The sequence below is a fragment of the Borostomias antarcticus genome (genome assembly GCF_949987555.1).
Source record: "Borostomias antarcticus genome assembly, chromosome: 5".
Lineage (NCBI taxonomy): Eukaryota > Metazoa > Chordata > Actinopteri > Stomiiformes > Stomiidae > Borostomias > Borostomias antarcticus.
Genome location: NC_140238.1, coordinates 19,613,779 through 19,636,209, shown reverse-complemented (window position 1 = coordinate 19,636,209; position 22,431 = coordinate 19,613,779).

Sequence of the window (22,431 nt, the reverse complement as noted above, 5' to 3'; positions counted from 1 at the left end):
GGGGGTGGGTGGGCAGGGATGCGGTTAGGGCTGCTTTTTGCCTTTTTTTTTTTTTCTTTTTTTTTTTTTGAAATGTTAAGGAAAAATGTCTGTACTGAGATTCAATGAAGAGTCAGTGGCTTGTAATGTTTTATTTTTCTCTCTATATCTTTCTCCTCATAGAATGTGATTGTTAAATGACATGCACCGAAAAAAAAAGTTTTCATGAGCTATGGAGCTTCTTTCAAACTATTAATAAAATTGCAGTTTTTTCTTGGCTGTTCAAAAGTATTGTGCTGGGTTTATTTTTATAATTTCAGTTCTTCACATTCTCATGCAAAGTTAGATATAAGCACATTGGTTATGAAAAGACACTATCACAGAACACATTGAATGATCATGATCTCTTCTGTTCAGACTCTGAGGCTAAACTGCCTGGGGCTGGCGTAGTGGTTCTGGGTCTGCTTGACCTGAGGGTTAGCATACACAGGGAAACCTATTTCCTCCAGATGTGAAGGGCCCGGATAGATATTCTGGGGGCTTCCGTCCTTCTGTTGCCCCATGGTCATTCCTCATAGATCGGAGGCTGTGGCTTCTGACGACTTCTCGCCTTGGTCTGGAACACGAGTCATAGAGGCCGTTCTTTTTATACTCAACACAAAATCCCTCTCCCTTCCACACTAAATTGTTAACTTTATATACACAGTATCATCAGTTGGGGTGCTCCAAAAAGAGGTAAGGAGTAATGTACTAAGTTATTGTTAGGGTGAATCTCCACCCTTGAGATTGAAGAGGCCTGTGTGTGTGTGTATGCGTGCTACTGATATGATTGGCTTCACTCACACACTGCATTGTGCCCAGGCAGAGGAACGCGAGGAGGAGCGCCAGAACCGCACCACAGATGGCGTAGAGCAGAGCAGGGTAGCTGGAGCATTCACAGGACCCCTCTGCACCAAACAACACAGGCACACACCAGGTAGTACCTAGATCAGCTATTCTGGATATCATCTGAAATAAAGGAAGTTGTTGATTTGCTAGAGAGGCATCCACATACCTGCGCCAGCAAGAAAGAGGAAGACTTCTTGACCGTTGGAGACTGCTCGGTGGCCTGAGGGTTTGGTGGCAGCAGCGTAGGTGAACCTGCAGACGTAGAGGCCCGTTTCTGAACGCCGCAGGTGAGATATGGTCACGTTGAGATGTGAGGAGGGGCCCAGTCCCCCGGTGACCTTCACACGCCCCTGGTACACAGGGCTGACCTGGACCTCCCCGGCCACGGTCATGGACAGCACCTCTCTGAGGTCCAGGGTCACCGCTGTAGGAGGAGCTCCACCTGCCTGCTCAGGCCCAGGAACACAGCGGAGCTCCACTGACCAGCGCTCCGTCCACCGCTGGTAGACCCCCTCCAGACAGACTGCTGAGGGGGTTGGAGTTATTCATCAAATAAATTCAATGGTATTTCCTAACAAAAACAGGACAACAAGTATACTGGAAACGCCACTACTGTAACTTATTTGAACTGCTTTGAATTGCGAACAAAGTTCAAATCAAAAGTGTGAATTATGATTTCATAATGTACAATTACATAGTTGACCTATATAGCCTAATATCTAATAACTTCTATCCACAATCTTTTATAACCTAATATTTACATTAACCTGCAGTCAAATTTTACTTACCAAAACTGATGTCTGTGAGAATCAGTATCCATGTCAAACTGCTAGTCCTCATCGCTTTTACATTTACTGGTTGGTGTTCAACTTATCATGTCCACTTCCTACTGAGGCTGGAAGTCTGTGGTTGTGCAGACACGCTGACTACAGTACATCTATGCCCCACCTTCAAACACAGGAAGAGGACTTCAAACCACAACTGTCAACAATCTCTCCACCAATATCTAATCACAGTGCAGAGGTCCCATACTTCAACCAGGCCAGGTCCAGCCTGGCTTATGTGCGTGGCTGGCTTGTTTCTGTTCAGGACTGGTAGGACAGAAGCTAGTCATGCCACTGAAATAACTAAATTGAAATGACATAAAATAATGTCTGATAAATTAAGATATGTCTTGTCGCCTGGACACATCAGTTCCAATGCTAATCCAGCACAATAAGAGCGGGATAGCCAGTTAGGTCATGAGCTCACAACCATAGACATTATAAAGAACTAGACTGGCCACGCCCCCTTTAGACTCGTCCGACGAGACCGCCATGTTATGCAGGGCATCATTTGGAACATGTTACTGTTGGGCTTCAGAGCTACTTGTCGTTTTGTTCGGTAAGTGACTAGTGACTCTTATTATATTTTAGTATCAGCTTAAATACAGTTAGACTAGCCTTTTAAGGTTTTATGAATACTCAGGCGTTTGCGGGAATAGAATAGTAGCCTAATATGGGTATTGTAATGGTAATTATTCACTTATCTCACAATTAAATTGCATAGCTAACTGGTTAGGATAACAGACTAGTCTAGCTGCCCTAAGATAACATTACACGGAAAACATAATTTATTCCACTCACATCGACTATTAACACAGTTTTATATAATGTAGTATCTTGACTTGTTTTATGAGGGTATATAGAGATAGTCCCTCATATAGCTAATTGTCAAACTTGTATTTTGCGGCTTAACATAATTTATTCATATTTAGGTAAAATGTCCAGTTGGACTCAAGGATTAACTGATTACATTGTGGGGGTCAAAGGTCAAGGGTCACTGACATCACAAAAGGTGTTTTTGGCCTGCTGAACATGATATCTCAAGAACGGCTTGACAGAATTTGTACATATTTGGCCAAAATGTCCAGTTGGATTTAATTAGATTATTTGGATTAGATTTTGGTATTCAAATGTCAAAGGTCAAGGTCAAACAAAAGGCACTTTTGAACGCTAACACTAGCTAGCTAACGCTAACAATAAAGCTAGTGCTAGCTAGCTAATGCTAGCTATCTAATGCTAATTCTAACACATTAGCGTTAGCTAGCATTAGCGTTAGCTATTCTAGCTGTAATGCTAGCTTGCATTAGTGTTAGCTAGCATTACAGCTAGAATACCAGCAAGATAGCGTACACAAGCACCATCCACATCAACACAGGGGCCCTCTCTCAAGACCAACTGAATGTTAACTGCAACTTGCATTGTTGGGCGGAGGCATTTAGCCGCTACATGGTTTTTCTAGTTGATACTGATGCTAGTGAGAATCAGGGTTTCCATTGTCATCAAGACGTTATGGAAAAATCATGTAAAAGTTGTAAAAAATGTTATTGGTAAAAATTAGTGGGAACCCTGGAGAATACACCAGATAAAGAGTAGACATTAACAGTATACTGGCGGGGGAGGCTGCATCTATAATCTCTTGGCAAGTCACAATAAAAAACATTTTTTGTCACAATATAAATATACAAGCATTCCAGCTAATCCCAGTGATAGGAAATGCCACTTATGCACAATTACAGGGACTTTCTCCCAGATGATATAACGTCTACCATTTCAAATATACACAGTGAATCTGTGGGATCATTGACGTCACATAGTGGGATGCCCTGCACAAGATGGCTGCCACGTCGGACGTGAGTCCATTGGAATTCTACAGCACAATGGCCAGTCTAGTTCTTAATGTCTGCTCACAACTAGCAGCAGCTTCCATAACATCAATGGTAGCGGTCAGTGGCTACCAGGGCTCTCTCCCTCCTATCTTCTAACCAGGTCCAGTGGATGCCCCACTGTCACCAGCAGACCACCCTGAGTCCGATAGATACCCGTGTCTGCTGTGGATGTTGTTAGGGTTTGTGGCTGGTGGAGGTAGGACCCAATAGCAGACAGCAGGCAGCGCAGGTTCAAAATAAAGGATTTAATGTCCAATAAAACAAACAGAGGAACACTGGGAGGAAACACTAACATTGACAATGAACCAACAGAGAACAAAGGAAACAGGAGGGCATATATACTCTGGGGGAACAATCGAGGAACAACGTACAGGTGTGCAACAAGACATAACGAGACAGGTACAGACAATCATCCAGACAAGGACAGAGGGATTCCAATAAGACACCAACACAAGGACACAGGAACAAGGACACAAGGGAAGGGAACAGGGAACGAGGCTGGGAGAGGGAAAGGGACTGGGCAGAAAACTAGAGGGGGGGAACTAGAGGGCCAGGAGAGGAGGGACTGGAGTGACGTGAGACTAGTGAGGGGACAGGTGTCTTGAGCTGGGAGGACACAAACCAACATAGAGGACAAGACAATGAACACAAGACCAAACACACAAGGAGGCAGAATAAAACCAAGTGACAATGTGGACCATGTGACCAAAGTGTACAATAGTCTCTGGGGGTAGTGCAGGGGCAGTCACTGGGAGGGGAGGTGCTCAGGGTCCAGGAGGGTCCAGGGTGAGGAATCCAGGCCGAGAACAGGGGGTGAGCAGAACGACCCAGGGGTCCGGGGTAGGGGCGAGGGTCCGGACCGGGAGCGAGCAGAGTGGACCAGGGGTCCGGGGCAGGGATGAGGGTCCAGACTGGGAGCAGGGGGTGAGCAGGGGCCGACCCGGCCCGAACCATAACAGTACCCCCCCCCGCAAGGGCCGAATCCCAGACGGCCCAAAAACCCCAACCAGGGGGAGGGGGTCCGGAGGAGGGAAACGGGGACAGCACCGGGAGCCTCGGGCGGACGGCCTGGGAACTGGCCAGGGACAGAGCAGAACCCCTCTGGCGGACGGCCAGAGGGCTGACCAGGGACAGAGCAGAAGGTCCCAGGCATGCGACCAGAGAACTGGCCTGGGGCAGCACAGGGGGTCACAGGTGGGCGGCCAGAGAACTGGCTAGGGGCAGACCAGGGCATCTCAGGTGGGCAACCAGAGAGCAAAACGGCAGGGCAAGGCAGGTCAGGAGGACGATCAGTAGGCCCGGCCGAACGGCGGAACCATTCGGGAAGCGGAGCTGGCATCCAGTGGTGATGGCAGGACCACTGAAGCACCCAGTAGCACTGGCAGGACCACTCAGAGGGCAGATGGCGCAGGAGAGACCGCTCAGGGGGCCATTGGCGCAGGCAGGACTGCTCAGGGGGACGACGGCGAAGACAGGACCAATCAGGGGGCCGACGGCACAGGCAGGACCGCTCAGGGGACCGACGGCGCAGGCAGGACCGCTCAGGGGGCCGACGGCGCAGGAGAGACCGGTCAGGGGGCCGACGGCACAGGTGGGACCGCTCAGGGGGCCGACGGCACAGGCGGGACCGCTCTGGGGACCGACGGCGTAGATGACCCACCAAGGCAGTTGGCAATGTAGACGGAACCCCTGAGGCCGGTGAAACCGCTCAGGTCGACCATGAAGCAGGAGGGCAGGAAGAGCGGTGTCCGGGAGAACAGAGCTGGAGGGTCACCAGAGGACCAGCCCTGGGGCCAGCTGCTGGGCCACAGGGTCCACCATATCTGCGGCCGGGCTCCAAAGGAACTGCAGCTTGATGGTCACAGGGTCAGAGGCCAGATCACAGGCCACAGGGTCAGTCACAGGAGTGGCCTCAAAGCCGGGGACGGGCTCAGCTGTGGAAGCAGGTCCGGGCGCGGGGTTGAAGTCATAGACTGGACCCGACACAGCCACGTCTAGGGCGATGGTCCGTGGGGCTGGGGTGGCCACAGGGCTTGGCGTGGCAGCTGAGGCAGGGGTAGCTAGGAGTTCAGAGTCTGGATCCCCCATCTGAATAGGGTTAGCTGTCCTGGGCCTAACGGGGCTAACAGAACTGCAACTAGCTGGGCTAACGCGACAGGGACTAGCTAGGCTAGCAGGGCTGACAGAGTCAGGACCCGCTACTGCTACAATTACCCCTACCACTACAGCTACAACTATGGCTATGGGGTCAGGGGCCGAGTCATCTACAGGGACTGGGATGACTGCAGGGACAATGGGACTGGGGCTAGCAGGGCTCACAGGATTGGGGCTGGAGAAACAGGGGCAAACAGGACCTGAGCTACTAACAGGGCTGGAGCTAACAGGACTGGAGCTACTAACAGGGCTGGAACTAACAGGACCTGAGCTACAAACAGAGCTGCCGGGGTCAGGGACAGCCACCACTAAGGGGACAGGAACTGGGTCATAAGGAGTTGGAGTCTGGAACCGGAATTGCTACCGCAACAGCCACAGCTATGGCTACAGCAATGGCGACGGCTATAGGGTCAGTGTCAGCTGCCGGTCCAGGGACGGCTACAGGGCCTGGAACCAGACCTACTGGGTCAGGGCCCTGTGGGGGCGCAGCCATGGAGGACTGCTGAGGCTCACGAGGAACAGGAGTCTCGTAGCTCAGGTAACAGCACAGCCAAGGGGGCCTGCTGGAGCACAGCCATGGAAGGCTGCCAGGGCTCATGAGGAACAGGAGTCACTTGTAGCACGGGGAACAGCTTGGCCAATGGGGCCTGCTGGAGCACAGTCATGGAGGGCTGCTGGGATGGTAAATGGACTGCACTTATATAGCGCTTTTATCCAAAGCGCTTTACAATGGCCTCTCATTCACCCATTCACACACACACATTCACACACCAATGGCGGCAGCTGCCATGCAAGGTGCTAACCTGCTCATTGGGAGCAATTTGGGGTTCAGTGTCTTGCCCAAGGACACTTCGACATGTGGACAGGAGGAGGTGGGATTCGAACCGCCGACCCTACAATCATTGGACGACCCGCTCTACCCACTCTACCACTGAGCCACAGCCGTCCTGGGATGCAACCACAGGTGGCCACTGGAGCACATGAGGAACTGGAGATGCTTACAGCTCGGTGTCCAGGAAACACTGCAGGTCACTGATGGGTGACAGCTGCGGCTGGGGCTCCGTGGATTGCTGCGGCATGGAATACAGGGGACGTCTGTGGCACGGAGACCTGGAGGTGCCCCGGTGCCGAGACTAGGAGGCACCAGAGCGCTGAACAAAAGAGGCTCTGGGGTGCTGGGTTGCTGAAGCTCGAGGACACTGGACAGCAGAGTCACTGGGCCGCTGGTCAGCAGGGGAAAGTCCGATACGCTGGGGAGCGCAGACGCTGGGGCACAGGGGAGCGCAGACGGCGGGGCACTGGGGAACGCCGCTGCCTCTTGGATGCCCTCTTAGGACACTGGAGGGTGTGAGGGGAACCTTGGGGTCCAGGAAATGCAGCCATCTCCTTACCCCTCGACCAGGACAGGTAAGGCGTACGCGGTGTAGTCGAATGTTTGGTCAACATAGTCCTCCATGTTCACCTGTTCCCAGGGCTTGTCAACACCCCTCTCTGTGGCTTCCTGGCATGCCCTGAGGAGGGCCTGGAACTGGGAAACCACCCGGCGTTCATCTGCTGGGTCCATTCTGGGTCGGTTCATTCTGTTAGGGTTTGTGGCTGGTGGAGGTAGGACCCAATAGCAGGCAGCGCAGGTTCAAAATAAAGGATTAAATGTCCAATAAAACAAACAGAGGAACACCGAGAGGAAGAACAAAGGAAACAGGAGGGCATATATACTCTGGGAGAACAATCAAGGAACAACGTACAGGTGTGCAACAAGACATAACGAGACACAGGTGCAGACAATCACCCAGACAAGGACATAGAGGGACAACAAGACACCAACACAAGGCCACAGGAACAAGGACACAAGGGAAGGGAACAGGGAACGAGGCTGGGAGAGGGAAAGGGACTGGGCAGAAAACTAGGGGGGGAACTAGAGGACCAGGAGAGGAGGGGCTGGAGTGACGTGAGACTAGTGAGGGGACAGGTGTCTAGAGCTGGGGCTGGGAGGACACAAACCAACATAGAAGACAAGACAATGAACACAAGACCAAACACACAAGGAGGCAGAACAAAACCAAGTGACAATGTGGACAATGTGACCAAAGTCACAAAGTCACAATAGTCTCTGGGGGTAGTGCAGGGGCAGTCACTGGGAGGGGAGGTGCTCAGGGTCCAGGAGGGTCCAGGGGCTCAGGGTGAGGAATCCAGGCCGAGAACAGGGGGTGAGCAGGGTGAACCAGGGGTCCGGGGCAGGGGTCTGGACTGGGAGCAGGGGGTGAGCAGAACGACCCAGGGGTCCGGGGCAGGGGCGAGGGTCTGGACCGGGAGCGAGCAGAGTGGACCAGGGGTCCGGGGCGAACCAGGGGTCCAGGGCAGGGACGAGGGTCCAGACGGACCCGGCCCGAACCATAACAGTTGTAGCATTTAGTTAACACACACACACGTACACACAGACATACACCAGTCCACTTCCGGCTGTAGGCCTGGACCTAGTCCCCCCTTCCCCTCACCCTAACCCGGGTCCGTATCCTTTTCCTACCACCACCCTACCCCTGACCCCTGCCTCTACCTGGACCCAGGCACACTCACACACACACAGACATACACCAGTCCTGGGCTCAGATCCCCTACCCCTCACCCTAACCCGGGTCCGTATCCTTTTCCTACCCCCTCCCTACCTCTGACCCCTGCCTCTACCTGGTCCCAGGCACATTCACGCACACACAGACATACACCAGTGTTTGCCATGTCTCTCCTATGATGTTTTTAGCCTCTCTTACTCGGAAAATGTAATTTAATGTAATTTATAGCTTTATAAATGTTTAATGTCTTAGCCGGTAGACAAACATACTCCAGGAGCTTGCTCGATCGCCTTGTTGAGAGGAGTCAGGGAAGAATTTTTACAGCTCACTTATCTGGCCCCCGGGTGATACTGTTTTTTTGCTTCCCTCTGGAATATGTAGGGGTGGGACGTATGCCCACCTCTCTTGTTCTCTGTAAAGCGCATTGTATTGCCTCTGGGTATGAAATGCGCTGTACCAATAAAGCTTTGATTGATTGATTGAGGTGCTCCTAAGAGGTTCAGTACTTTGAGTAGCTCCAGCCACCCTCAGGTACTTGGTAGCCTCCTGCTGCAGTGCCTCCACAGTGGTTCCCCTCATGATTGTGTTTTTACACGTAGCCCCTAAGAGGGATAAAGAAGATATTAGCTCAGAAACACATTTCTGCTTTATTGGCACAGCGACAGTAGAAAAGGACAGGAAAGTTGGGAGAGGAGGGGCTGACACCTTCATGCTCCGAGGTACCCATTTATTCAGGGCATGCTTTAAATTCTAAACATGATTTATTTACAACAGACTATGACATTACACTAGGGATTCTCAACCTTTTGTAAGGCCCACTTCTGATTGTTAAAATTCTGAGGACCTAATTGAAGCAGATCCTGATCCACCCCTTGGTGAATTTCACTGTTTACTCCATTAACTAGACATTGAAAGAGAAAACAACACTACCTCTGCACTTGTTTTATTTCAGATCACAGGAACATAGTGGTCGGTGATCAGCCCACACAGGAATGAAGGTCACGTGTGAAAAGACAAAAGACACAACCCATGCATTATCCATTTTGTTAGACTCACCGACAGAAAAGTAGACACTACCATTGCTTAAAAATATGTAAACTGTATAAACTTGTGATCATGATCATGATGCTGAGCCCAGTTTCTTAAGTGAGGAGAGAATGCTTGCACTTGTTGCACGCAAACTTTCCTCAGTATTGTGACAATATTACTACTTTTTAAACCCTTAAAGTCCCAGTTAACCAAAATCCGAGATTTGCTTGAAAACACATTCTATGTGTTAGTGATGCATTGCTGATAACATGTAAAAATGGGATGAACCATGTGTAGTACTGAATTGTGAAGTTAGACCAGTTTTGTGTTTTTGACCAGTTTTGATTTCTGGATTTTCTGGGCGGGCTTAAAACGATACCGGATGACGTAGAGCGGTGTTCTTAGCATATCCCCGCCCTAACACTATATAAAGCTAGAACGGATTTGAATCTTCGGTTCTCCTGCTCAATCTTGAGTCTAGAATTAGCTAGTTTTAACCAACAGTCTAGAATTAGCTAGTTTTTCTTAGTTAGCAATGCCTATGCATAAAACTAAACGAAAATGCATCCTTCCTGGATGCCAGCAGGAATGGGATGATAAGGTCTGCTTCTTTCACTCCCGAGTAAAGCTGAAATGAGAAGCAAATGGTTAGCATTTTTGAAGAGCCATGGTGTTACAGAGTCTGTCACCGCTAGCGCCCGCCTCTGCAGCAAACATTTCACTCCCGAAAGCTTCTGCAATTATAATATGAGGCTTTTGGGTTTCACGGACTCACGACTGGTCCTGGTGAATTCGGCGGAGCCAACCATCTCCCTCCACGGCCTCCATTCTCCTCCTGTTGCATCAACCTTTGGTGCCGACACCGCTGCCTTGTGTGCTTATAGCTTATTAACGTTATAACGTTAGCTAGGTAACGTAAGCAATAGGAAAATACACTGCTACGTTAATATACAAAATATGTCTTGACATGTATGTGGTAATGTCAGCTATGATGAATTATGTAATCTTAGGAGGAATTATAGCTAACATTAGCTATGTAGCTTGTTGCAGATGGGAGTGTGTATATAACCTTAGTCTAGCTAACAGCTAGCAGCACCGACCAGGCGACCACCCACCAAATAACGTTACGGATGATATATTATGACTATAAGCGTTAACTATACAGAAACTGCCTGCCATATTTGTGGCACCTGATGTGCGTATGGGTTCACCGGTAATGGTTACAGTATATTTGTCCAGCGGGAGACCGGGAGGCGGGAGCGAGGGGGATGGTTAGGTAGACCAGCTGCAGCTGGAGAAAGACGCACCCTCTCCCAGTGAAGCGGTGCTCCTACTAAGGCGGCTACTGGCTGAACATTCCAGTTCTGTTGGATATGTTGCGGGAAAGTTGAAGCCGAGTGCTCGTTATTCTCACACATAACATTGCCAACGAGAGTGGATGAGTCTGTCCCGATTATCAACTCCGGTAGTGTACGCTTCTTCGCGCTATCAGCGCTGTTCAAGCCAGTGACTAAAAGGTACATTTTAAACAACTTTTTCCATTGATCCCAAGGGACGACAGGATCGCCTGGGAGGGATAGGAATGGGTCCGGAGGTGGCAGGGAGAAAATAGGGACAGACTCATACATTCCTCGTTGCCTGTTTTTGTATTTTGCATCTAAGGGCAGTAACACTGGCACGTTGGTATAGAGTAGCTACAGTTTTACCTGTGTTTGTCAGGAGGTAGCTTAGGAGGAAGCATCTGTGCGTTTGATTCATTAGACAAGTGTAATTTCAACTCCTCTCTCCTGTTTTCACAAAGCTGTGCCTTCCTACCACAAAAGAGACGGCGTGCCAGTGTGACTATGCAGACCAGAGAACGGTACTATTTGACAGGTTCTTCCCTCCACACCCCCTCCCCACACAATTGGGTGTGGCTTCGGTGCCTTCAGCAGACACGCCCCCACGGTCTCAGACCAGAGAATGCTGCTGATTTTTAACCGATTTTGAAGCCTTATTTTATATACTTAGCGACATTTTTAATCACTCAGATTTGGCTGGGTGGTTAATGACATGTTTTCCTGTGGTGTGTGAAGCTCATAACAAAAATTTGAACTGGGTTAACCTGGACTTTAAGCATTATTTAGATAACCATAACCTAAAGATTATCTTCACTTACATAAAGACAGTGAGTGTGTGGTCTCTGAAATAATAAAGAAATATAATATATGACTAACAGAAATACTTACACAAATAACTAAAAAGCCTCAAATACTCATTGAATTGCTGAAACTGAACAAGGAACACTGTCTAAGTCTGTTGCTGCCCTCCTGTGGCTGAAAATGGTAAATGCAGTCTATCACAGATAATACACGTTTGTAGTTGTCAGGGACCAAACCGGAAGGCAAGAGGAGTCATAGGCAAAGTTTAGAAAACTAGGGGTTTTATTCACCCAAAAAATAATGAAATGATGAAATCTGTATGAAGAGTTCGTTAAAGTACGAGGCATGGAAATGGTAAAAACAAGGTCAAAATGGCACATTAAGAGCAAAATGGCGGACTTCCTGTTGCATGTTGGGTATAGCTCCAAGAGACATTTTAGTGTGTCTCGATGAAATACATATGCCCTCTGAATTTCGTTCGTCTACATCAAACTGAAAGGTGGGGCTCGCCATTTTAAATATTCCAGGGGGTGCTCTTGAGCCGTTTTGCCACGCCCATTTCCGTCACCCATGAATTATCAAATTGTTCACCGGGACTGACGTATCTGCAAAGTTTCATCCGTTTTCATCGATGTTTAGGCCGCCAAAGAGGCATTTGTTTGGGGAGAAGAAGGAGAAGGTAGGAGAATAATTATGCCTGAGGGAACCATCCGATTTGGAGGACTCTCAGATCCGATTTCAGGGACAATTGCATGGGGCACGAAGTCGGATGGGAAATAGTACCCCCAATCGGATCAGGGCCGTTTCGCCATCCGACTTCAGGTACAATATCCGATTCCAAGTACAATCTCGTCCGATTTGAAATCGGACGGGCCGAGATGAAATCGGACGGAGTCCTTCAAATCGGACGGAGCCACGCCGACCGCCGACGTCCGCCGGTCACCGTCTGTTTTCGGGGACAGCCGTCCGACTTCGTGGACATTCGACGCGAAAGGTCATCCGACCGGTCAGAAAGCCCCCCTGACCGCCCCGGACCCCCCGCCCGGTCTGATTTCAGGGACTCCGTCCGACTTCAGGGACATTCAATGCGAAAAGCCTTCTGACCGGTCCAGCGAGCCCCCCCGACTGCCGCTGACCGCCGCTGACCACCCGCCCCATCCGATTTCAGGGACTCCGTCCGACTTCAGGGACATTCAATGCGAAAAGCCTTCTGACCGGTCCAGCGAGCCCCCCCGACCGCCGCTGACCACCCGCCCGATCCGATTTCAGGGACTCCGTCCGACTTAAGGGACATTCAATGCGAAAGGCCTTCTGACCGGTCCAGCGAGCCCCCCCCTGACCGCCGCTGACCACCGCTGACCACCAGCCCGATCTGATTTCAGGGACTCCGTCCGACTTCAGGGACATTCAATGCGAATAGCCTTCTGACCGGTCCAGCGAGCCCCCCCGACCGCCGCTGACCGCCGCTGACCACCCGCCCGATCCGATTTCAGGGACATTCAATGCGAAAAGCCTTCTGACCCGTCCAGCGAGCCCCCCCGACCGCCGCTGACCGCCGCTGACCACCCGCCCGATCCGATTTCAGGGACAGCGATCCGATTTCAAGGACATTTTACACATAATTGTTCAAATCTGTACAGTTTTTGTCAAATATCTCGGAAACGGAAGCGCGTACAGCAAATTTATCTTTATGGGGGAATGCTAACTGTAGAATTTGATGAGGAATCGAATGAGCCCATCTGCGAGGCTCTACGACTTTCGATTCAAAAGTTATAGCCGTTTGAACCACCGCTGACCACCGCTGACCACCACTGACCGTCCGATTCAAGGGACAGTGATCCAACTTTGAGGACGTTGCACACAAAAGTCTTCTGACTGGTCAGGGCGGTTCAGAAAGCCCCCCTGACCACCCCTGACCACCCCTGACCGCCACTGACCGCCGATTCCAATTGTTTGGTCAATCCGATTTCAGGGACATTTTAAGCCATACACTGTCCTTGAAAATGGATGGAATAAAGGGAATCAATTCAAATTGTCCTGTCTTTCTCTCTATGTGTCCATCTGTCTGTCTGTCATTCTGTCTCTGTACCCTTCTGTCTCAAGGACATTTGAATGGGACACTACTCTAGCCAAGGCTTCTTTTGCGGCCTGTTCCTGGATGAGGTGTTTAGGGGGTAGTTGGCTGAGATGTCAGTGTATAATACTCAATGGCATGGTCCTGGGAGTAAGTGACCAGCATTTGGTAGGATTCCCATGAAAGATGAGTGTGTGGTGGCCCACAACGTCTTCTCTCTACTGTAGAGGCCCTTTGCAAGGAGTGTGGGTGGTGAGGGTATTTCTGGGGTACCTAGCTGAATGCCTCCTGTACAATGTCCACCGGCACTGTCTTTGGATCCACTGACCCGCATTTGGATCGATTCTACCAGTAAATAGACGTTAGGGAGGTCAAAAGGTGACTTTTGTACTGATCCGATTTCAGGGACATTTGACTGATCCGTTTTCGAGGACACTGTCCCTGAAATCGGATCAGTCAAATGTCCCTGAAATCGGATTGACCAAATGGTCAATATCTCCAAAGTGGCTGGTGCTAGGAGGCTGGTATCACAGTATGTTCATACCTCCATGGTACTCTGTTAGTGTGCTGAGTGTCGAGGCAATCCGAGCAATATGAATTTTGACCAGAATCCATAAGCTGCCTGGAGTCTAAAATTCAACTTCCTCCGATCCTTCCAATATCCGGAGGGCTTGTTTCTTATGGCAAGATGATGCTGCAGTTACGATATGAGCCTCCTAGCCCAAGCCACTTTGGAGATGTTGACCGTTTGGTCAATCAGATTTCAGGGACACCTTGATCCGTTTTCGAGGACACTGTCCCTGAAATCGGATCAAAAATGTCCTCAAAATCGGATCAAAATCTCTAGACCCCCGTAAAAGACCACCGGAATGTCCGATTGGACTCCCGTTCGGTGTGAACGCTCCTGAGGCATCACTGAACAAGTGTGTAAATTTTGAAGCACGTACTCTGAAGCATTACAGTTTTGACAGTAAATGCTGGAAAAAGCTGTGACGAGGGTCTCAGAGGCTACGCCAGCAAGGGCGTCCGGCTTGGCTGGATCAGTTTTCTATTTTTTGTCGTAGAAGGTCGGGGAAGGGGTCATTTTGTTCGGGCCATCAGCCCGAACAACATATCCCAGAATGGGCCCTCTCGGACCTTCCGTTGACCTTTTACAGGCCAGAAATGGTCAAAAACCACACCTTTTCAAACATGCGCTGCATCGCCCCCTAGTGTTGAAATTCCACAATATTTCACATACATGATCAGAAGGGAGGGTACTACATGTGTGCAAGAGGGCATTTCTCTATCTCTTACCCAATGGGCTGTTTTGCAATTTCACCTATATGACAACTTTTTTAAGGGCTTAAAAGTGAATGAATGTGAACAGGGGCCCTAAAATAGGCCCTCAGAGGTGAAAGTGTGGTGATTGGACATTCGGTTTAAATTTGGTGAATGTTTGTTCCAATCCATTCAAATGTCCCTGAAATCGGATCAGTGTCCTTGAAATCGGATGGACCAAATCGTCAATATCTCCAAAGTTGCTTGTGCTAGGAGGCTGGTATCACAGTATGTTCATACCTCCATGGTACTCTGTTAGTGTGCTGAGTGTCGAGGCAATCCGAGCAATATGAATTTTGACCAAAATCCATAAGCTGCCTGGAGTCTAAAATTCAACTTCCTCCGATCCTTCCGATATCCGGAGGGCTTGTTTCTTATGGCAAGATGATGCTGCAGTTACGATATGAGCCTCCTAGCCCAAGCCACTTTGGAGATGTTGACCGTTTGGTCCATCCGATTTCAGGGACACCTTGATCCGATTTCGAGGACATTGTACTTGAAATCGGATCAGAGTGTCCTTGAAATCGGATGGGCCAAATCGTCAATATCTCTCAAGTTGCTTGTGCTAGGAGGCTGGTATCACAGTATGTTCATACCTCCATGGTACTCTGTTAGTGTGCTGAGTGTCGAGGCAGTCCGAGCAATATGAATTTTGACCAAAATCCATAAGCTGCCTGGAGTCTAAGATTCAACTTCCTCCGATCCTTCCGATATCCGGAGGGCTTGTTTCTTATGGCAAGATGATGCTGCAGTTACGATATGAGCCTCCTAGCCCAAGCCACTTTGGAGATGTTGACCGTTTGGTCCATCCGATTTCAGGGACATTTTAAGCCATACACTGTCCTTGAAAATGGATGGAATAAAGGGAATCAATTCAAATTGTCCTGTCTTTCTCTCTATGTGTCCATCTGTCTGTCTGTCATTCTGTCTCTGTACCCTTCTGTCCCCTTCAAGGACATTTGAATGGGACACTACTCTAGCCAAGGCTTCTTTTGCGGCCTGTTCCTGGATGAGGTGTTTAGGGGGTAGTTGGCTGAGATGTCACTGTATAATACTCAATGGCATGGTTCTGGGAGTAAGTGACCAGCATTTGGTAGGATTCCCATGAAAGATGAGTGTGTGGTGGCCCACAACGTCTTCTCTCTACTGTAGAGGCCCTTTGCAAGGAGTGTGGGTGGTGAGGGTATTTCTGGGGTACCTAGCTGAATGCCTCCTGTACAATGTCCACCGGCACTGTCTTTGGATCCACTGACCCGCATTTAGATCGATTCTACCAGTAAATGGACGTTTGGGAGGTCAAAAGGTGACTTTTGTACTGATCCGATTTCAGGGACATTTGACTGATCCGTTTTCGAGGACACTGTCCCTGAAATCGGATCAGTCAAATGTCCCTGAAATCGGATTGACCAAATGGTCAATATCTCCAAAGTGGCTTGTTCTAGGAGGCTGGTATCACAGTATGTTCATACCTCCATGGTACTCTGTTAGTGTGCTGAGTGTCGAGGCAATCCGAGCAATATGAATTTTGACCAGAATCCATAAGCTGCACCAGTTTGTCTTATCTTGTGACTAAACCCAAGCATTTAGTCACGCCTAAACCCTGACTAAACTCTTAGTTGCTACTAGTTAGTCGTATATTAGTTGGCGTCTAATTTCGGTTGCACCACGGCAATTTAGGCGTTGTCTTAACTAGTAACTACTAACTAGTTACTAAAAAATAGTCGTTGTATGACTGTGACAGCAGGATCCAAATAGCCAATCGGAAAGCAAGTGAAAATGTAAACAAGGAAGTTGTTCGCCCTTACCCAGCCCTTACCACGAGAAGCTGCTGGCTCAAATGAAGGAGCTTGTGCTCAATACATCATGGCTCAAATGTATCTTGCACGCGCTAATGCTGGCTGACATAAAAACGACAAAAAATGACCGTTATTGACTCGACTCGCGACTATAGCTCAATGCCGCAAACACTACCTCACTGCAGCTATAGCAGCCTCTCCCTTCTCCACCGCAGATGTCCTTGTCTTGTTCACGTTACCCTGGGTAAGTAGGTTAAATGAGCTAACTAAACTTGTTTAATTTCACTTGTTTTGAATCGTTGGCAGATAACAGTTTGGACCATTGTGAATGAATTTCAAGTCTCAACAAAGTGTTCTGTTTTCCCCCTAATCTGTTATTCTAAACTTTGTAGTTCGTTCTCATTGATCAGTCTGTTAGAACTACAAATCCCTCCCTGTGTGACATCACTTCCCTGTCTTCCCCCTGAAACTGTCACTTCCTCTTTCCCTGTATAAACCAACGACCCCTCCTCACATTCTTCACTCTTGCCTGGAATCACTTCCGGTGCGAGGGTCCGACTCTGCAGAATCGTAACATAGAATAAACTATTGTACTTTGTTTGAAACCAGCTTGAGCGACCACTCAGCGTGTTCTTTGACAATCTAACTAAAATAAGGATAAAAATCCTTTCACAATATGGCGACGAAAATGCTCTAATGGGAACGACTGCTGGACCTTCGGTTTGTTTTGGGCTGAATTCACGGACGCGTGACGTGCTTTTCTCAAAGGACGGGGGAGTTCAATCTCGGGGACACACATCTAGCTGGTGCGGTTTTTCCCCCGAATCAGCCTGGAACTTGCTGAGAGTCTGGTACGTTGTTTGAACCTAGTTAAGAGTGGTCCCTTTGTTTGTTCAGCTGTGTGATAACTTAGACAATAGTGTTTATTCGAGCCGGTGTTGCGCACACGTGTCCTGGGTAGAAAGTCGGTTTTTGAGCCGCATGCTCGCTTAAAGACCTATATACCAGGGTTGGTTTTGTAAGCGTGCATTTTTGAGAACGGGTGTGTTTAGTACTACACAACGTCTCACTTTCGGAAAGCCTGCTCTTTTGATTGTTTCGGGATCCGCGTTGTGGGGGGTTGCCGCGGCGCGAGAGAGCTTGTTGTCTTAGGCTCATTATTTCTTTTTATTTCTGTATCTCGTGTTGTGAAGGAGCACGACACGAAGATGGCTGTTTCACTTCGAAAGGTTATTTGGAATCCCCGGGGGGGTTAGCTAGGTAGTCGTACCTACGACGTAATCCTTAATTTTTTTCGTTTTGTTTGTAGTCTTGGATGTGCTATTTGGCTGCGTTTTGTGTTTCATGTGAAGCTAAAGCTTCTTAAATGTTTGGTCCATTGTATGTTTGAGTCTACGCCAAGGTAGATCTGTTTTTGTCTTGGGATTTGAGGTCCTGTTTTACTGTTAAACCCATGGTTATGCTGGGTGTTTTGGGGTTATGCTGGGTTTTGGTTTGTGTACATTTGTGATTGATTTTCATGCTAGCTGCATTCTAGCTAGGCTACTGTTCTTGTTCTGCTCCAAACTAGCTACAAACTAGCTATCTTCTCTGTTCTATTGTTTCAATGCTAGCTGGTTCATCCACAGGTTGATTAGCCCATGTGTTAGTTAGTTCTTCTACCCTCTGTGCACACGTGGTTAACTTCCTGTTTTGCTGCTTGTGTGAAAAAAAAAAAAAAAAGAGAGACTTCCTGTTGCTCTTCTTGAGGGTCAACCAATTTGGCTTCTGAAGTCTGCCATTTTGGAAAAAAAAAAAAATATAACAGGATAAAAAAACAAACAAGTATCTCTCAGCACAGCAGTAATTTGGTTGACTGAACGTGTTTAGTTTTTTTTCTGTAACTTTTTATTACATTGTTTGTTCTCATATTTTCTTTTAAAATGGGAGCTACTTTTAGTGCACGAAAGCATGTGTGTGAGAATAGTGAAGGGACAGATAGGCCCCCTTCCTGTTCTGACCTCCTATCCAAACAAGAGTTTTGTTGTTTCAGGCCATGTCCCTTGTTAAGCAGATGTAAACGGTTTCAACCAACCCCTAATACTGGCCCTATACAGGAGGCCCCCCTCCTTGTTCTGACACCTATCCAAACAAGAGTTTTGTTGTTTCAGGCCACGTCCGTTCCTGTCCAAACGTCCCTTCCTGCTGTTCAACCAAATGTCATCTCTACGCCTGCTACATCTCAGATAACGCCCTTACCGTTAACTGGTACTATTTTTGGAACCCCCTTACCCCAAACAAGGATGTCTGAAATAACGGCCCCCCTAGGTTATTACTCTTCGGACACACCTCCCTCTGGTTCCTCTTCCATTGACCATATGGTTGCTTCTCCTATTTCATACCCTCCTGCTGTGTCTCACGCTCCAATTGGTCTCTCTGTGACCCCATGTCACCATTTTGACACTTCAGTGTCGCTGCCCCATCCCTTTGTTTCTGCTTCTAACTCACAAGTTGACCGTCCAGGTTCTGCTGATTCTTTTGAACATCTGGTTAATGAGTTTGGTAAACTATGCTTGCCAATAATCCGTCTGCTAAGTGAACAATGTGAAGCTGAGATAAGAAGGGACTCTGTGAGACGAGCTGCACAGTGTAGGTATTTCAACAATATCGCTCGCACTAAGCAACTACCGATGGGGCGACAGAAAAAACAAGATGGAGGCTATGGAGATAATCAGAGATATTCACAACAAAACAGCAGGGTTTACAAATCTGATCAGCGGTGTTATTTCTGCAACCGAAGAGGACATTTACAGAGGACATGTAGACTATATGCTAAATTTCAAAAGTCTTCTGTTAATACTCCACAGGGTGGTGGATTCTGACTAGATAAGATAGACAGTGCAGTAGGGAAAGTCTAGGGAGAGTGAGGATGTACGTGACACGGGGGGGGAGGAAAGGGTAAAGGTAAGAAAGAAAAAAAAAAACATTCATATTTGCCAATATCTTAGTACAACCCAATTTTGTGAATTTTGTTTTGTTTAAGATTTCATGTTTTACTGATTTCAGATGCACATTCATTGGTTTTGAGTTTTACAGAGAATTGACATTCCTGGACTACCGGATAAATGCCAAACCGGTTGGAACCGCAAGTATTTTAATAATTTGAAATGACTGCCACTTAAAGTTGTGTTAGATGATGCTAACTTCAAACTCAATTCACTGTATTGTCATGTTAACTTAATATGCTCAGATACATATTCTTGAAAAAAAAAAAGAAAAGACATCACTCCAATTTATCAAAACTGCGGTCTATGATTTATTTTGTTATGTTTATGTGCCTCCGGCGCATAATTTCTAAGACCTGGTGTTACCCACAAGAGTGGTGAGAAATTGAAATGTCTTTTATTTTGTCTGTCTTTCATTTTGTCTGTCTTTTATTTTGTCTGTCTTTTATTGTATGTAAACTGCCCATGCAGCTCTGTCTGTGCGTCTGACGGCCCACAGAGACAGCTGCATGGTAAAACAAATATGTCACGTATTATTTCTGAGGTTTGTTTACAGAGTAGACACAGGCACGGGACGAGAGATGGAGGCTGCTCCAAGAATTGGATACAACCGGGGTAACCGACTTCCCATTTAGATGGGCTGACACCTTGGTTCGTGGGGACGCTGGTCATACGCCTCACCCCCACGTTGCCCAACTGACTGTGGGTAAGAGATAGATATGATCTAGGCTAAATTTAAGAATAGTAACCAAGCGGTTGTCAGACCCAAGGAACCATCACGTCCTAAGCGTGCTCATAACTCTCTGTCCTCAAACGCAGAAATGTGGTTATTGAAATTGAGCTCAACTTATAACACCCCTAGTCTTCTTTTGGGAACGGTTTAGATAACTAGAAAGTACATTTCCTGGAGAAAATGTGAGGTGGGCTAGCTGCTGCAGTTGTATGTAACAGCTACTGCTAGAACTACTACGGACCAGGCAATCTCCATGCACCCACCGGCGAAGACCGTGCGTCTCTAGCCCAATCAGGGGCTGAGTTGTGGGGTCTGTGGTGTGGACAGTGGCATGGTGGTGAGACTCCGCCCCCTCAGGTCAGAGCTGGTCGAGGACAGTGTACCCCTCTCCGGGCCACCTACCCGCCCGCACCGGTGAAGACCATGTGTCTCTAGCCGACTCAGGGGCTGAGTTGTGGGGCCGTGGCGTGGATAGTGGCGTGGGGGTGAGACTCCGCCCCCTCAGGTCAGAGCCAGTCAGAGACAGTGTAGCCCTCTCTGGGCCACCTACCTGACTCAACCGGTGAAGACCGTGTGTCTCTAGCCCACTCAGGGGCTAAGTTGTGGGGCCTGTGGCGTGGATAGTGGCGTGCTGGTTAGGCCCCGCCCCCTTGGGTCACAGCTAGTCGGGGACAGTACAGTGACCTCTGGGCAATTTCAATGCATCCACCAATGAAGACTGTGTCTCTAGCCCACTCAGGGGTTGAGTTGTGGGGCCCGAGGCATGGATAGTGGCGTGGTGATGAGACTCCACCCCCTCAGGTCAGAGCCAGTCGGGGACAGTGTACCCCTCTCCGGGCCACCTACCTGACTCCACCATGAAGACCTTGCACCCACTGGTGAAGACTGTGTGTCTCTAGCTCAATCAGGGGCTGAGTTGTGGGGCCTGTGGCATGGTGGCGAGACCACCACGAAGAGAAAGAAAGAAAGAAAGAAAGAAAGAAAGAAAGAAAGAAAGAAAGAAAGAAAGAAAGAAAGAAAGAAAGAAGGATGGAAGGAAGGATGGATGGAAGGAAGGAAGGAAGGAAGGAAGGAAGGATGGAAGGAAGGATGGAAGGAAGCAAGGATGGAAGGAAGGAAGGATGGAAGGATGGAAGGATGGAAGGATGGAAGGATGGATGAAAGAAAGAAAGAAAGAAAGAAAGAAAGAAAGAAAGAAAGAAAGAAAGAAAGAAAGAAGGATGGATGGATGGATGGATGGATGGAAGAAAGAAAGAAAGAAAGAAAGAAAGAAAGAAAGAAAGAAAGAAAGAAAGAAAGAAAGAAAGAAAGAAGGAAGGATGGATGGATGGATGAAAGAAAGAAAGAAAGAAAGAAAGAAAGAAAGAAAGAAAGAAAGAAAGAAAGAAAGAAAGAAAGAAAGAAGGATGGAGGGATGGATGGATGAAAGAAAGAAAGAAAGAAAGAAAGAAAGAGAAAGAAGGAAGGAAGGAAGGAAGGAAAGAAGGAAGGAAGGATGGAAGGAAGGAAGGATGGAAGGAAGGAAGGAATGAAGGAAGGAAGGAAGGAAGGAAGGAAGGAAGGAAGGAAGGAAGGAAGGAAGGAAGGAAGGAAGGAAAGAAAGGAAGGAAGGAAAGATGGAAGGATGGAACGATGGATGGAAGGAAGGAAAGGAAGGAAGGAAGGATGGATGGATGGAAGGAAGGAAGGAAGGAAGGAAGGAAGGAAAGATGGATGGAAGGAAGGATGGAAGGATGGATGGAAGGAAGAAAGGAAGGAAAGAAGGAAGGAAGGAAGGAAGGAAGGATGGAAGGATGGAAGGATGGATGGAAGGAAGGAAGGAAGGGAAGAAAGGAAGGATGGATGGAAGGAAGGAAGGAAGGAAGGAAGGAATATGAATGCTACCACAATAGTCATAAAAGGGTGCCTGTACAGAGAGCCTGCACGTGTCCCCAAATTCAAATCCCAACTGACACTGTGAGCATCCTCTCATTCACTTCAATGGAAAGGCATGTCCGATTCAGACAGCTCTCTCTCAAAAAGTATAAATGTCACAGCCTAGATATTGACACCGTAG